Genomic DNA, 12,462 nt, shown 5'->3' on the forward strand with positions numbered 1-12,462 from the left:
TGATGTTAATATTTTTTAGAAATCATGACTGAGTGTTGCTTCATCAATAATTTTACCATAGCTCAGGCTGGCTTGGAGCTCACTGTGTAGTCCAGACTCACTATACACTCTAGGCTAGTCTTGATCTCAGGGTGATTCTCCTGCCTCCGCAGTATTGGGATTGCAGGTGTGAGCCTCCATGCCTAGGAGAAGAAATTTAAAAATATATTTAAGGGCTGGAGAGATGGCTTAGCGGTTAAGCGCTTGCCTGTGAAGCCTAAGGACCCCGGTTCGAGGCTCGGTTCCCCAGGTCCCACGTTAGCCAGATGCACAAGGGGGCACACGCGTCTGGAGTTCGTTTGCAGAGGCTGGAAGCCCTGGCGCGCCCATTCTCTCTCTCTCCCTCTACCTGTCTTTCTCTCTCTGTCTGTCGCTCTCAAATAAATAAATAAATTTAAAAATATATTTAAAATACTTTGTTATTTAGTTGCAAACAAACACGGGGGAAGGAAGAGAGAGAGAATAGGTGCACCAGGGCATCCTGCCTCTGTTAATGAACTCCAGATGCATGTTACTTTGTGCATCTGTCTTTATGTAGGGACTGGTGATTTGAATCCCAGCCCTTAGGCTAGACAAGCAAGTACCCTTAATCACTGAGCTGTTTCTCCAGCCCAAGAATTTGTTTTTAAAACATTTAACTAAAGGGGCTGGGTGTGGTGGCACACGCCTTTAATCCCAGCCCTTTGGAGGCAGAAGTAGGAGGATGGCTGTGAGTTCAAGGCCACCCTGAGACTACATTCCAGGTCAACCTGGGCCAAAGTGAGACTCTACCTCGAAAAACAAAACAAAACAAAAAGTTTGAAGGATGTATGTCTTTCCCCAATAAGGTTTCCATGAGGTTTTGGTGGTACTGAAATTTGGCAGCTGTTCACTCTCTTCAGGCCTGCCTGGGAACCTGACCACGCGCAGCGGGGCGGAGCTGTGGCCCAGCCTCCCTTCCAGTGTCCTGCCACCGTCCAGGACGTGACCACCAGAAGTGACCGTGCCACCAGCTGCTCAGTACTGGGTTCCGAATCCAGTTGTTCTAGTTGTAATCTCAGTGTGCATGGACTGTCTTCAGTGTTGGGAGTCTTTTTAAAAATTTACTTTTATGAGAGAGAGAGAATATGAATGAATGAATGAATGAATGAATGAATGAATGAATATGGGTGTGCCAGGGCCTCTAATGACTTCAAATGAACTCCAGACGCCTGCGCCACCTCTTGCCATCTGGCTTGTGTGGTGGGTTCTGGGGAATTGAACCTGGGTCCTCAGACTCCACAGGCTGGCACCTCAACTGCTAAGCCATCTCTCTAGCTTGGGAGTCTTTTAAACTTCATTTTCTTTCAGCTCTTCTGGGTGCTTTGATAGTTCAGTGGAGTTTAGGTGGGAGTCCTGCTCCCCAGGTGTTTCTTTGAGGAGGTGACAGCTTTCTGCCCCTCCTCCGCCCCACAGGACAGCTGGTGAACTTGGCAGCTCCTTACTGAGTAGTTAGAGCCCAGTCGTCACCCGTGCTCAGTGTTTGTGTGCGAGCGTGTGAGCTCTAAGTTTAAAGTTACCAGCTTTTTAGAAAGAGAAATGTGCCCACGCGCACTGAAAACCTTGATTCTAACCATTCTTGGAAGAGTAAGGAATTTTACTAAAAATGGTCTCAATGGGAATCCCTCCTGCTGTAGGAGACAGATTGCGTTTACTGCAGATACAGTGAACAAATGTGGCTTACAGCGTGGAGCAGGTGAAGAGTCAGTGGATGGAATTGTCCTTAAAGAGGTGTCGAGGGCCGGGGGAGTCTTATCAAGGTGACCCAGGGGGACGCTTGCTGCAGGTAAGAAGTTGTAGTTACCTGCTCATTGCTGCACAGAGCACCTGACCAAGAGCAGGGTTTATTTTGGCTTACAGACTCCAGGGGAAGCTCCATGGTGGCAAGGGAAAATGATGGCCTGAGCAGAGGCTGGTCATCACTTCTTGGCCAACATCAGGTAAACAGCAGCAGCAGGAGAGTGAGCTGCGTTCTAGCAAGGGGAGCTGGCTGTAACACCCCTAAGCCTGCCCCCAACCCCACACCTCCTCCAGCAAGTCTTCATCTCCCAAATTGCCACCAGCTGGGGGCCAAGCACTCACAACACACGAGTTCATGGGGGACACCTGATTCAAACTGCTACATCGGACAAGACTTTGACGTCACACGTGGGGGGAGGTGTGGAGGAACTTGACCAGATTATCAATGTCAAGGGTCAAGAACCAGTCAGCTTACATAGCAGGAGTCTTGGTAAAATTGAAGCTGGACATGGTGGCACATGCCTTTAATTCCAGCACTCAGGAGACATAGGTCGGATCTTCGTGAGTTGGAGGCCACCCTGAGACGACATAGTGAATTCCAGGTCAGCCTGAGGTAGAGTGAGACCCTACCTCAAAAAAACAAAAACAAACAAACAAACAAACAAACAAAAAAGGTGGTTAGGCTTGTGGGGCCCAGGTCACGGCCCAGTGGAACAGAGACAGCATTGAGGAACCTGACTAAAGTCTGGTCAGGGAGAGTACGTGGTTCTATTGCAAAAGTAACACATACCCTAAAGTAATGAGCGTTAACAGTTTGGTATGTGAGTGTCAGCTCAGTGTTGCTTGCAGTCCAGTTCACATTGCTGGTAGAAATCCCCAACCAAGAGCAGCTGGTGGGAGAAAGGAGGTTTATTTTGCCTTACAGGCTCGAGGGGAAGCTCCATGATGGCAGGGAAAACAATGGCATGAGCAGAGGGTGGGCATCACCCCCCCCACCAACATAAGGTGGACCATAGCAGCAGGAGAACACCGGCTATAACACCCATAAGCCCGCCCCCAGCAATACACTCCCTCCAGGAGGCATTAATTCCCAAATCGCCATCAGCTGGGAACCTAGCATTCCGAACACCTAAGTTTATGGGGGACACCTGAATCAAACCACCACACTCAGGAAAATACTGTCAGAGAGGAATGAGGCACCCTCTGCACATATGTCTCCCATTCCATGTAGCTGAGGTTTTCCTTCATGTCAGCACGCACGTCTCATTCTTGATGTTGTCTGGACGCACTTTAGTGTTTACACAAAATTGTATGCTAGAAGTAAATGTACATGCTTATATTTCACTTTGCAGTTTTATTTTCACACTTTTCATCCATTTATTCCATATAACTGTGTGGAGGGTGGGATGGAACTGAGGCACTGTTACCTCATATGGGAAACCTCAGTTATCTAGATAAAAATCACCTGACAATTGACCAGAGCTTTTGCCGCTAACATGCTAAGTCCAGGATTCCCACGTGGGTCAGGTGTGTGTGTGTGTGTGTGTGTGTGTGTGAAAAATCCATGTAGATGTTTGATGTCCAGCGTGTGTTTTAGCCACATTCAGATCCCCTTTCTGTCTGTGGCACTTTGGAGCACAGGGAATATGGGTGAGCTGAAGGGCCCTTGGTCTAACAATGAATGTGACCTGACACGTTGGCCGCTTCTGCATGTGTTATTGCTGGATTGGAAATTTCTGTTGTTATTTTGTCCAGACAAGATCATCATCCCAAATGCTTTAGGATTAAGTGGACTCATTTATGTCTTTCATTAGACTGTTGCTGCTTCCGAGGGTTCCCTCAAGTAATGCGTATCAGCTGATTGGATTTGGGGAAATGTCAGGGAGGCTTCAGTTAACCCCCTCTTCCCCATTTCCCGCTTGTCAACCTCAGTTCTCTTTTGTTTTCCTCTGCCCTGGAGAGAAAGAGAAGAGCAAGACAGGAGGAAGTTGAGGCACGAAGCCAGGTGGGAAAGAAGGACCACACAGCTGCGGGGAGCTGTCTCAGTCAGCCCATTGAAGCTTGGGGGCTCCCCCCACCCCCCCGCCAGGGTTTCCCTCTAGCCCAGGCTGACCTGGAATTCACTATGTCGTCTCAGACTGGCCTCCAACTCACAGCGATCCTCCTCCTTCTGCCTCCTAAGAGCTAGGATTAAAGGCGTGTGCTAGAGTAAATTCTTAATACTCTCACTGACAGGCATTAGCTCAGGAGACGCGCCTTTTCCTTCCAGGTGGCAGGTCTGAGAGTGGCAGAGCTGCGCACAAATACTCAGCTAAGCGTGTGCGGTGTCATTTATCCGCCCAGCAGCTGGCAGAGGATGACCGGATTCGCAGAAGTAGGGTCGCCGCCGCCGCCGCCTAGCAGAGCATATTTTGCCATCCTGATCTTTTAATGTCTGGGCCCCCTTGTGTGTATGTGTATTTATTTAGGGTTTTTTGAGGCAGGGTCTCACTTTAGCCAATGCTGACCTGGAACTCACTCTGGATTCTCAGGCTGGCCTTGAACTCAGGTGACCCTCCTACCTCTGCCTCCTGGGTATGCCACCACACTCGGCTTCCCTGTGGCTCTGGGTGTAGAGTTTCTTACCTGTCGAGCTCTCAGAAACACCAGGTCCGGTGCTCAGCCAGCACCAGGGACACTTGGTAAGTAAAATGCTTTTGGGTCTCCCTGTGCTGCCTGTAGTTTGGAGAGAGAAAGGCAGTGACATGCCTCTGAAGTGAGACGGATGGCAGCAAGGTCCCGAGGGCCGCCTGCCCGGGAGGCTTGTAACCATAATGTTCTGTCTCCATATCTACCTGTACGCACGAGTCCGACTTTATTTCTGCCACAGTGACCTGAAGCAAAACTCTCTCTTCTGCCTTCTCCTTCCACAATCACAGAATGAAGAACTGGGTTTTCTCTAGAATTTGCACTGTCTACCCACACAATTGCCCACTTTACACAACCCCCAAAGACCCCCTCGTGCACTTAGCCACGAGGTCCTGTCTTTCTGTTGAATCTGCCTCCCCCCGCCCCAGTCCCTTCCCACCACCTTCCTTCAAGTCTGAATGGCTGACCTCCACCTGGACCTCCTGGTTCATCACGTTTTACAACTGCTCAGCACAGTGATGGCTCAGAAGATCAGAAATGTATCAGGTCATCACAGCAGTGAATAATACACTGACCATCTGAGGGCCTGGCTCCCCACTGCCAACAGAAGGAGTTCTTTAAAATCCATGCTTGAAGCTTTTCAAAAGCACACAGGGAACCCCCCCCCCCTCCAACCACCACCACCTGCCCTAGCTGCCTGCTTGACCTTGCATGATTCGCATTCATGTTCTGCTGTTGGCTTCAGCCACTCACTGTGACGTGCCATCTCCCGCTTTGCCGAGACACCCCAGATGACCTTGGATTTGGGTTATTCCGCTAAAGCTTTAAGGCATCGCTCCCCTTCTGTGAAACCTTCCTGCTTCCACTTCCCCGGGCCTCTTGGGAGCTTCCTGCTAGAATGTCTCGTGCTGGGCAGTGCTTGTGCCGCTCCTCCCTCACCTCCAGGTGAGGACTCGAGCACCAGGCGCAAGAGCCAGTGAAGTAGACTCAACCGGACCCTCTGCTCACTGACATGCCGTCAGCCTGTCTGCAGCATAAGCAGCGCAGTGGCTGGACAAGCACATGGCCAGTTAGGGCCCAGCACAGGCCACGTAGGACATCACCCATCACCCATGAAAGTGGGTGGAGTGCTTATGGTTCCTCTTGCTCTGTGCTTTATGCAGAGACATCTCCAATGCAGTGTTGTCTGTTCCATGGAGCGATTGTTGTCATTCTTTTATTTTTTTTTAAAGAAAAGGTTGATTTTTATTTATTTATTTATTAGAGACAGAGAGATGGGGGGGGGGGAGAATGAGAATTGGCATGCCAGGGCCTCTAGCCGCTGCAAATGAACTCCAGACACATGTGCCACCATGTGCATCTGGCTTACATGGGACCTGGAGAATCGAACCTGGGTCCTTAGGCTTTGCAGGCAAGTGCCTTAACTGCTAAGCCATTTCTCCAGCCCAGATTGCTGATATAGCCTTTTAAAAATAATTTTAAAAATATTTTATTTTTATTTATTTAACAGAGAAAAAAAGAGAGAATGGGCAAGCCAAGGCCTCCAGCCACTGCAAACAAACTCTAGATGTGTGCACCACTTGTGAGTCTGGCTAATGTGGGTCCTGGGCAATTGAACCTGGATCCTTTGGGTTTGTAGGCAAACGCCTTAACCGCTAAGCCATCTCTCTAGCCCTATTGTTGTTCTTTTATTATTATTATTATTATTATTTTTGAGGTTGGGTCTCACTCTAGCCTAGGCTGACCTGGAGTTCACTCTGTAGTCTCAGGGTGGCCTTGAATTCATGGTGATCCTCCTACCTCTGCCTCCCCAGTGCTGGGATTAAAGGTGTGCGTCACCACAGCCAACACCTGTTGTCATTCTTAATGGACACAGATATAGTTCATGTATTAGATTGCATGGAGGCCACACCATTCTGGGATAGTATTGATTCAGAGATGGGATTCATCAGGTAGTTAAAAACAGTATGTTAGAAGTTGCAAACTGGTGACCCTGCGGCAGTTCCTTACATAGTGCTGTGTTTTTAGAAGCTCGAGGGATCGATTCTCCTAAAGTGCTTGTAATACGGAGTGTGAATGAGCATGTGTCCCTGTGGCCTGGGGTAAGACTAGGGCAGAGAACTTGCCCAGCCTGTGCAAAGCCCGGCTTCTACCCATAGCACCACATAACCAGGTGTTGAAGTGCGTGTCTGTACCCCAGCACTTGGAAGGTGCAGGCAGGAGCTGAGCTGCACTCCCAGGTCTCAGATCCCCTCTTAAAGGGGACCTTCTTACAGAGGCCTTTCCTGTATATCTTACCTGAAATCGTAGCTCCATTGTGATGGTCCACCTCTGGTTACCAGCTTGACAGGATGTAGAATCTCCGTGGTAGCAGATCTCTGGTCTGGTCTGTGGGGGTTTTCTTGATTAGATTAATTGAGCCGGGAGGACCCACCCCAAGCATGGGTGACACCATTCCATGAGCTAGGTTCCTGGACTGCATACAAAGGAGAAAGCTGGCTGGAGAGGTGGCTCAGGGGTTAAGGTGCTTGTGGCAAAGCCTAAGGAATCAAAGCCAGGTTTGCTTCCCCAGTGCCCCTGTGAAGCCAGGTGCACAAGGTGGCGCACGTGTCTGCACTTGGTCTGCAGTGACTAGGAGGGGCCGGCACACTCGTCCTTTTTTTCCCTCCCTCTCTCTACCTGACTGCCTCTGCCCCTCCCTCCCGCGCTCTCTCAAATAAAATGCTTTAAACATATTTGAAAGAGGGCTGGGGAAATGGCTTAGCAGTTAAGGTGTTTGTCTGTGAAGCCTAAGGACTCTGGTTTGATTTCGTAGGCCCCACATAAACTAGGTACACAAGGAGGCGCATGTGTCTTTCTACCTGCCCCCCAATAAATAATATAATATATATGTGTGTGTGTGTATATGTAATATTTGAGAGAGAGAAAGAAAGAGGCAGATAGAGAGTGTGGGCATGCCAGAGCCTTCAGCTACTACAACCAAAATCCAGACACGTGCACCACCTTATGCATATGACTTCCGTGGGTCTTGGGGAATCAAACCTGGGTCCTTAGGCTTTACCGGCAAGCACCTTAACTGCTATCCATCACTCCAGCCTCCAATGTTTTGGGGGGAGTGGGGGGAGGGGTTTCAAGGTGGGTCTCACTCTAGCCCACGCTGACCTGGAATTCAGTTTGTAGTCTCAGGGTGGCCTCGAACTCATGGTGCTCCTCCTACCTCTGCCTCCCAAGTGCTGGGATTAAAGGCGTGCGCCACCATGCCTGGCTAAAATATATTTTTTTAGAAACACCTGTATGCCAAAATAAACCCTTTCCTTCCTTACGCTGCTTCTGGTCAGGTGTTTTGTCTCAGTAAAGAGAAAGACCTGATATGCCAGCCCTATTTTATCCCTCCCTCTGCTTCTGTTTTGGCCTTTACCTGGTGGCATCAGTCACTGTTAGGTGTGATTTTGCTCAGTCTTTCTCCTCTTCAGATGCAGAGACAGGAGGCAGCGACGGCCATGCAGCGCTAGAACAGCGCCTCGCTCCTAGAGCAGGAGCAGCTCTTTGGCTAGAGTTCAGTGGACCTTGCTCACCAGACAGTGGACTGTGTCGTACGGACTGTCCTGTCATCTCTTGTCCCAGTCCAGCACAGTGCTGGTGTGACTCTGCTTTGAGGGGAAGTGGAAGAGGCCTCTAAGGTGAGGTTCAAAAGCTCAGGTTTGTGGGTGAGCAGCCCTTCATCGGTAGTTGCTCTTTTAGAAAAGCTCAGTAGGACACTGTGATGGGAAGGAAGACGTGATTGTGTGCAACCCTCTTTTTGAGCTGCCAAAAAGGAAGAAACTTGGGTGGAGGGGATGTAAGCGCCATCCTGTCCAAGCCGGAGTCCGGACGCAGAGGTTGCTGTTTGTCCGTCTTCGCTCGGCCTCAGCTTGATCTGTTCCCCAGGCCCCGCACTTGCGGATGCGCGTCCTGAGAAGGCGCATCCGAGAGAAAGCGGCAGGGCAGAGGGGGCCTGGGGCAGCTCTGTCCCTCACCTTCTCTGGTTTTGAGGGAGTTCGGTGTGGCAAAGGGTGTCATAGCCTCCAAGCCTGAGTCATGGAGGTGGCGACATGAGATGTTGAAGGGCTTGTGGTAAAATGAAGGACACTTTAATTCTTAATTCTTTAATTCTTTAGCTAGCTAGCTGATTAGTTGATAGCAGACTGTGTGTGACACTGTCCTCCAAGACAAACAGCTGTTGCCATCTTTACCGGAAGCAGCTGTGACTTCTCACAAGAGACTTGAGATTGGGCCTGCTGACGTTCCCCCACAGGAGGTAGCGGATGGAAAGGGCTGTTAGACCCTCACCTGAAATGTCAGCTGCCCCCAGAATCAGCTGTGTGGAGGACAAGCGAGATCTCAGGAGGTGGAGGTGGAGGACCGAGGCAGGGAGGTGGAGGGTGAGGCCTTCCCGTGCTGCAGGAGCCTTGAGGTCTCCATACTGCTGTCGATAAGCTCTCGCCCACTCTGTCAAGAAGCAAAACAAGCCGTGTTTTCGGGTCTGTGCCCATCTGTAAATTGGGTTGCTTTCTTACAGTTGAGTTGGTTGATGTTACTTTCTTGTCAGATTCATGTCTTGCATGTCACACAAGCTCGCTCTCTCTGCTGTTGACTATTTGCTTTCATGGGCAAAATCCTATTACACTATTAAAAAAAATTTTTTTTGTACATTTTATTTATTTGAGAGATGGGGAGAGGGAGAGAGAATGGGTGCACCAGGGCCTCAAGCCGTTGCAAACGAACTCCAGATGCATGCGCCGCTTGTGCATCTGACTTACGTGGGTCCTGGAGAGTCGAACCTCAGGATCCTTTGGCTTTGCAGGCAAACGCCTTAACTGCTAAACCATCTCTACAGCCTTTAAAAAAAATTTTACAACTTTTTAATGAGAGAGAATTGGCACACCACAGCCTCCATCCGCTGCAGTTGAACTCCAGATGTGTGCACCATCTTGTGCACATGTTCAGCCTTATGTGCTTGCGTCACCTGGTGCGTCTGGCTTATGTAGGACCTAGAGAGTTGAGCATGGGTCCTTAGGCTTCGCAGGCAAGTGCCTTAACTGCTAAGCCATCTCTCCAGCCCTGTTTTACTTTTTAAATCCAGTATCTCTGTGCTTGTGGAAGTGACCTGCTACCTACACTTAGTGATTTATTATTAACATCTTCATATATCTCCTGTCTTCTCCCTATACACAGGTTCTTTTTCCCTTAAAAATTTACTTCTTTGGTGCTGGAGAGATGGCTTAGTGGTTAAGGCCCTTGTCTGCAAAGCCAAAGGACCTCGGTTCCATTCCCCAGGGCCCACATAAGCCACATGCACATGGTGGCGCATGAATCTGGAGTTTGTCTGCAGTGGCTGAGGGCCCTGGCACACTCATTCTCTCTCTCTTCTCTCTGTCTCTCAGTCTGCTTCTTTCCCTCTCTCAAATAAATAATGAAAATAATAAAACATTTTTAAAAATTACCTCTTTGCATATGTGTGTGTATGGGGGCACCAGGGTCTCTTGCCAGATGCTTGCACCACTTTTTCTGCATCTGGCTTTACATGGTTGGGTGGGTGGGGAAATGAACTTGGTCCTACAGGTTTTGCAAGCATGTACCTTTAACCACTGAGCCATCACTTCAGCCCCCTTTCTATTTTAAAGTTATTATTTTAGTGCTGGAGAGATGGCTTAGTGGTTAAGGTGCTTGCATGCAAAGCCTAAGGACCCAGGTTCAATTCCCCAGTACCCACATAAGCCAGATGTACAAGGTGGCACACGCGTCCGCAGTTCATTTGCAGTGGCTAGAGACCTTGGCATGCCCATTCTGTCTGTCTCTCAAATAAGTGAAAAATAAAATATTACAAATGCTATTATTTTACTATAGTAGCTCTCACGAGCAGTCTCACTGTAAATGGTTTGAGTCATTTGGTAGAGCACCATGCCAGATATGGAAACCTCTGCTCACCATTCCGTACTAAGTACCTGACACAGACTGCTTCCCCAGAGGTGAACTCTTGGTGAGTGAGTATTCCTTTAGTCTCTCCATTTGCAGGGAGTTTGTTTTCCTGTGTGTTTATAGAGGGGATTCAGTTCTGTGGGGTGTTTTGTCTTGTTTTGTTTCAGAGGTAAGGTTTCATTCTAGCCCAGCCTGGCCTTGATCTCCCTACCTCTGCTTCCTGAGTGCTGGGATTAAAGGTGTGTACCACCTCATCCAGCTCTTTTTTTTTTTTTAAATTTAATTTATATTATTTTTACTAAAAGAAAAAGATATAGCAAATTCAAGTTATAAACAGTAAGAAATCCATTTACTTGGATTTATATTTTACAGAAATTGTCTGTCTTGTATCTGTCTGTTATGATTTCTCTCAATTTGTTCCTGTCATCAAAAGGTACTTTTACTGTAGGGAGGTATGGTGACAATTAGAGCAATCTTTCAGCCCAATCTGTGCATCAGCCTCCCAATATTTCTAAATTTTATAACTTGGCTCCTTTTTTTGTAATTATTTATTTGGGTGTGCACACCAGGGTCGCTTGCCAAAATGAAATCTAGATTTATGTGCTACTTTCTCTCATGTTAGGTGGGGATTGAGCCTGCCATCTCGTCAGACCCTTGTTTTTTTTTTCTTTTTTTCTCCTCAATTTTTATTAACATTTTCCATGATTATAAAATATATCCCATGGTAATACCCTCTCCCCCCAACTTTCCCCTTTGAAATTCCATTCTCCATCATATCCCCTCCCCATCTCAATCATTCTACTAGACCCTTGTTTTGTGGGTGTGTTTTGGGGGGGGGTTACCGAGGGAGGGTCTCAGTCTAGCCCAGGCTGACTTGGAATTCACTATGTAGTCTCAGGGCGGCCTTGAACTCACGGTGATCCTCCCGCCTCTCTCTGCCTTCTGGGTGCTGGGACTAATGACGTGCATCACCATGCCAGGCATGTTTTGTGTTTTTCACTTACCCATAGCAGTGTGCGTGGGAAGTTCTCCTTTCCTTTGTTGTGAGTGGGTATGCAGTATCTCACCCTGTGGGCATTCCTGGTGTCTTGCTGACCGCCCCGTGGCCCTCACAGCGCTAGAGCTCCCCTTCCAGTGGAGTGGTCCTTCGCTAGCCTGTGTCTTTGCGCGTGCGCAGGTGTTTCTGTTGGATAGTCGCCCCAGAGCGAACTCTGTGCTCAGAGCAAATGCTACTTTGGGTTTTGATCGATGCTGCCAGATTGACTTTCCAAATGAATTTGCTGACTTGAACTTACATCAGTGTTTAGGAGGGCTTGCTCTGACGGATCTTGATAATGCTGTTTTCCTGTTTGTTGATCCAGTAGGTGAACAGGGATATGTGATGGTTACAATCTGCATCTAGATTGTGTCTCTATATGTTCACCTAACTATCTGCTTTTTGCATTTTAAGAATGCCTCAAAAGAGGCTAGATAGATTGCTTAGTGGCCGAGGCACTTGTTGGCAAAGCCAAAGGACCCAGGTTCAATTTCCCCATACCCATATAAAGCCAGATGCACGAGGTGGCACATGCATCTGGAGTTTATTTGCAGTGGCTGGAGCCCCTTGTGTGTCGATCCTTTCTCTCTTTCTGTCTCTCTGATTGAAAACAAATAAATTTTAAAAAATTAAAAGGGCTGGAGAGCTGGCTTAGCAGTTAGGGCGCTTGCCTGTGAGCCTAATGACCTAAGTTTGATTTTCCAGAGCTCACGTAAGCTAGACGCACAAGGTCATGTATGCACACAAGGTGGCACATGTGTCTGGAGTTCGATTTCAGTGGCTAAGGCCCTGTTATGCCAGTTCTTTCTCTGATTAAAAAATTTTTTAGAAAAGAATACCTCAAAAAGTGTAATACTCATATCTGTAATTCTAGCACTTGGGAAACTGTGAGTTTGAAACCAAACTGTTTTAGAGAGACTCTGTCTGAATCTCCCACAACCAGAAAAAAAAGTGGGGGGGAGGAAGGAATAAAGAAGAGAGAACATTTCCGACATCTCTTCTGTGTCTTTATGAAATCTGAGGCCGGGGTGACACCTGTACAC

At 48.3% G+C, this 12,462-nt stretch overlaps 1 protein-coding gene and 1 non-coding gene across 7 annotated transcripts in view; one reads left to right on the plus strand and one right to left on the minus strand.

The window, feature by feature from the left end:
- Anks1a (ankyrin repeat and sterile alpha motif domain containing 1A) overlaps positions 1-12,462 on the plus strand; it is a 154,143-nt gene that overhangs the window by 40,751 nt on the left and 100,930 nt on the right. The window lies entirely within an intron of this gene.
- Positions 10,757-10,888, minus strand: LOC123463208. Its single transcript, XR_006638799.1, has one exon.

The sequence above is a fragment of the Jaculus jaculus genome, chromosome 8 (assembly GCF_020740685.1).
Source record: "Jaculus jaculus isolate mJacJac1 chromosome 8, mJacJac1.mat.Y.cur, whole genome shotgun sequence".
Lineage (NCBI taxonomy): Eukaryota > Metazoa > Chordata > Mammalia > Rodentia > Dipodidae > Jaculus > Jaculus jaculus.